General features: G+C 35.1%; 1 non-coding gene across 1 annotated transcript; it reads left to right on the forward strand.

Moving 5' to 3' along the window:
* The first annotated feature begins 818 nt into the window (after positions 1–818).
* LOC149238076 (U1 spliceosomal RNA) lies at positions 819–977 on the forward strand. Its single transcript, XR_016246849.1, has one exon. It is a non-coding gene; the product is annotated as a U1 spliceosomal RNA (small nuclear RNA).
* The last annotated feature ends 4,322 nt before the right edge of the window (positions 978–5,299 follow it).

Here is a 5,299-nt window from a genome sequence, read left to right on the forward strand (position 1 = left end):
TTGATTGAAGCCAACTCCAAAGTTAGTTTGCTTATTGATTGAGTAACTTCTCCACTATTGCTTGAAGAACCATTGCCACCACCAACACACGAATATGTATAATGATGCTCTAATTTAATTGATAGCTTAACTAGACAAATGGACATTTTTATGCATAATAGTATGATATCCCTTGTTAATGGGACAAGGGCCCCCGTTGTTGGTGGGACAAGAGACTCCCTCACCACAATGATTTGACTATTTAGTCTACAAAGTGTGTTAAATTGACGTTGTTATATTCTTTATCAAAATAGATCTACGTAAATTCATCTATTCACCAACAAAATACAATTAAATGTTGCTTATAAAATATAATTTGAATTGCTTTTATGAATGAGTAATCTTGTACAAGCATCTTTTTATTTTTTATTTAAAAGGAAAGGGTGAGGGTTTTATATTAATAAAAATTGGGTTATGGGACAAAACCATTACAATTGTTTTTTGAATTAAAGAAGTGTTCATTAGTGCACAAAATATGATGCCATCTCTATGGATGCATTTCCTTCTTACATTGGATATATTTCTATTCGTAGTTCGAAAAAAAGATCTAAGTATTAAAAGATATTTACAAAGTAGCATAGATCTTCAAAATTGTATAAAAAACCTAAAAAAACAACATAGCTAAACAATAAGCCCATCCTTCAACAAAGGCCAAGGCCAGAAGTACCAGATCCCCATGAGCGGCGAGTCTTTTTCCTTGCCAGAGTGACATTGGATTCGGTGCCAACCAAGTCGAGTTGAGGGTGGGTATAAAATGGGAAAATGGGATAAAGCAAAACATACTTACTTGGATGGGGTCGATCGATGATCAAGAAGGTCAATGGCTTAAGAAGACCACTTCTATTGCACTTGGGAGGGGGGTTTACCTAGCATCTCCCACTGAGGAAAGTGCACGTCATAATTTGTGGTAGCGGAGGCTAGCGTTCGCACGGCCTCAAACCGGAACTCCAACCGGAACAGTTTAAGTTAGATGATTTCCTAACGCTCCTTATTTTCTAAATGACAATATCTTCTAAAATGATTTCCTAATGCTTTTATTTTCCAAATGGCGATATTTTCTAAATTTTTTATTCTGTTTGAGAGGTTATTACCGATTCTATAGTTGAAAAAGGAGTTTGCTAGGAGTTTTGATGGTTTGCAAGCAAAGGTGGGAGCTATAACTTTTCCAGTCACAACTCAACCAATAGTCGAGGCCACTGAGATCCCTTTGAATGGAGAATAATGGTTCAAGGATATGGATTTTGATTTGGTTGATTTCAAAGACTTTCTCAAACCAAAACACCGGAAAGGATATGGTTATGTTGTTCCAAGAATCTATCTACAAGACCACCATAGTAAACTGTTGGAAGTGATTCAAAGGTAATTCACATGTGAAGGGAGGTTCAGTAAAGTGTATCACTATCACATTAGGCTCTTAATGCATTTTACTAGCAAGAAACCTTTGAATATTCCTTATTTTGTTTTAGGAGTGTATGTAAGATGGCTGACAGATTTCAAGCAAAAGGAAATCACATTGAAGCCAGTTTGTTTCATTTTTCATTAACTAAATTGCTGGTGATAAAGGAGCTTGAGAGGAAGGAGCAATCATGGCAGGAATTTTTGGTTTCTTCAGGTATTTTTGGTTTCTTCAAGATTGGTATTGAATACATTGACGATTTAAATTTTAACTTGACAGTTTTTTTAAATTCAAATTGGGCAAGAGATCCTAGTGACAAAAAGTCAATTGCAAGCTATGCATTCAAAATAGGATCCATGATCATGTCATGGAGCAACAAGAAGTAGCCAGCTATTTTCCTGTCATCCACTTAAACCGAGTACAAAGCTTTATCCAGGGTCACTTGTGAGCCAATTTGGTGTAGGCAAATTCTTGAAGATATGAGGGAAAAGTAAAAAGTACTAACAATTATCAAATGTGATAAGCTTAGTCCCAACAAACTAACAAGCAACCCAATATATCATGCCAAGTCTAAGCATATTAAGACACGACACCCTTTTGTAAGATAAAAGATGTAGTGAAAGAAAATTTACTTGATCTATTGCAATATAGATGATAATGTGGTAGCCATCTTTATAAATCCTCTTGGAAAGACGAATTTTGAAATTTGTAGAGACAAGTCAGGAGTTGTAGAAAATACATTTTTCAATTAAGGAGGAGTATAAGAATGAATTAAAAAAAGAATAGGTGTCAATTAGGTGTTGATTTTTTAGAGTAGTTCCAATTCATTTTGGTAAAGAATTACTATTTTTAGCAATATCAAATCCACAAGTTTATAAATTTCTTGAACTATATTTCCTTAATAATTGTAAATAATTTCAAGCAATAATATTCAAATGTGTGTGTGAGAATTCTATCTCAATTCTATGTGAGTTTTGTGATCTCTTATTCCAGACTCAATATGCATGCAAGTTTGCTTGGTTGGTGGGAAATTCTTGAACTACGTAGCCTTCATGGCCTCTAGCTTTCCCTCAACCTTTCACCACTATATATGAATCACAAGTACAATGGTGAGGGTTCTGTTGATGCCTCGAAAATCGCTGCATCAATATCGAGGAAAACCACCCGGTCCGGACCTTAAAAGCAACATCTTTTCCGTTTGGTGTGGTGGCTTCGACTGGATATAATGGGACCAGTTTCCCAATGATTTATAAATGGGATAGATAAGTGATCGATTTTCTAATATCTAATGGTAATGATGGATGATTTATTCTAAAATGCAATAACATAAATAACTAATCTATCCCGGGAAGTCTTTCTCTTAGTGCAACTTTTGATGGTTCTTATTGACAAGTAGGCATATAGATGACTCTACTTATAAACAAGAATATTTATTCATATGATAATTACTTTGTTCAAGTAGTTGAACAAAGTAATAATTAAAACATTATTACACTATTCTTTATATATCATTGACATACATATGTAAAATAACAACTCTTAAACATTCAATAGTGATAAGTAAAAGAATTGTTGTAAGAGCATATACATACATCAATAATAGCAAAAATGAATAAATGCTGATTCACATAAAAGTATGAAGCAAGAACATAGATAATAGTACCATATGTGTTTGAATCTCCTCCGATATGAATTGCATTCAAATCCCGCCTTTCAACTTGGAAACACTTTCATAAGAAGCAATAGTGCATATCACATAAAAGTATTCTTCATCAAAATCAGAATTCAGGTCTAATTTTTATAAAAATAAATATATCAGAAGTACAATAGTGCAACTTCCAGTCCAAGTCTTAATACAAAAATTTGAAGACCCTTTCTAAAAACATGAAAGGGTCTATAAATACTATCTAAACTAACAAACTATGAAATAAAAATGTTATGTGCTGGTATTAACCAAATCATAGAAATTGTGATAATCTTCTCAAAATAGGCATGCTGTAGTTGGTCAAAGTGGTTCACTGTTTTGGCTGATTATCTTGTGTCCTGAGCTGGCAAATGGCAAGCATTGGTTGCAATTCTGGCGGATGACTCATTCGCGAATGTAACTGGGCAGTGTATGTGGCATCAGTAATTTCGGGAATCATACAACCGATTGCATCAGTAAGGCATTTCATCGTTGCCCTCTGACTATGTGGTTTAACAAGGAAGAACCAAAAGGTATCCCATGTTAATGTTTGAATTCCTGCGATTAATCTTTCTCTCTGCTTCAACTCTTGTTTCCATGTCTGTTCCAATGTTTTCATTGATGGAAGTTTCCGTGAAGAACATTCTGAAATTAAATTTGACAAATAAAGAGTATCATTAATCAATTCAACTAGATTACTAGTTGCCAATCTGCATCTTGACGTTGCCCTTTCTGCCTTCATCAGTTAAGATTGCCATTCAATGAATAGGATTTCCTTATGTGATTCAAGAATTTGGGGCAAATTTGCAGCTTGTCCTTCCTTGGTTTCTTGCCAAGAGAGAAACTCTGTTAGTCTTTCATCTGCTTGCTCCAATTTCTGTCTTACATCTACTGATTTATCAATCATAGATGAGGAAATTTCACATGAGGGAAGAACGAGAGAGATATTGTGACATAATAGGCTCAATTGAATAGACAATGTTTTGGTAATTTGAAAAACCTTCGATTTGAATTCTTCGACTTGGGGATATCCTCTGAATCTTTCTATTTGCAGTGACAGTTGAGCGATCTGTTCTTCTTTTGATTTGCTCAATTGTTCATTTAATGATTTCAGCTTGCTCAATGCTTGAGATAGCTATTGCTGCTTCTGAATTGCATGTTCATCAATCCTTTGTTTTTCTTTAAGCAGTTGTTCGTTCAATTGATCATTTGACTGTCTCTGGGTTGCTAACTGTTGTTCTAACTGCTCTATCCTTTGTTCCTTCTTTTGTACCTATGTCTCTAGCAAAATAATTGTTTGATGCTTTTCTTTAAGCAAATTGCTTACTTCCGATGCTTTGTCCATAGTAGCTATTGTGTATGCTCCAGCATACTGAGAGAGTTTAGTGAGGTCTTCAGAAGGGTTGACTTCTTCTCTCCATACCATATTTGTTATCTCCATTTGTGAAGGTAAAAGAGAAGATTGATCAAGTTTTCTCTTTTTTCCTTTACCTCTTGATTACAGCTCTATACTTAGGGTTGTAGAAGACATCCAAGGGTGGTATATTTTCTACATGTAGAACAATTTCATCAGATGGATTCTCGGGGATTATCTCTACATCCTTTTGAGTGATGGATGGGCTGCTAGTTCATTCAGTCAGAACTATATTAGTTGTTGTCTTTTGACCAGTTGTCACCTCAGGTGTGCCGAAACCTTGTAGGTTCTCAGTATTACTGATGATTGAATCGAATTGCTGCCATTCTTTGAGTAGTTTGGGATCAACATAATTACTCGTATCCATGAGTTCACTACTCTTTTCTTGCTCTTGCTCCTGTTCTGGTAATTTTTCTTTTTCAGGAACCTTTTCCACTGTAGGAGTCTTGTTGATAGCTTTCTGTTCAGTTTGACTTGGTGGCTGAATTGTAGGGGTTGTGGCTAATAGGTCTAAAGGCAGAGTTTGCAACCTCTGGTCTTTGAGCCTATTAAATGTTTCTAACCCTTCTTCTTCATATTTGATCCTAGCCAATGCTTTAACTTGAAAGAATGTTTTAGCTGAAGCAAATAAATCATCAAAAACATCTGCTTCATGATCGAACTTGGCAAGTTTAGCTTGTTCAAGAACATTATAGGCAACCTTATTTGGATCATATTGCCTGTTAGGAATAGTGGCAAGATTCAACATCTGCATCTTTTCTACTTC

The sequence above is a fragment of the Pinus tabuliformis genome, chromosome 8 (assembly GCF_031772625.1).
Source record: "Pinus tabuliformis cultivar Carrire ecotype Pingquan chromosome 8, CPIR1, whole genome shotgun sequence".
Taxonomy (NCBI): Eukaryota; Viridiplantae; Streptophyta; class Pinopsida; order Pinales; family Pinaceae; genus Pinus; species Pinus tabuliformis.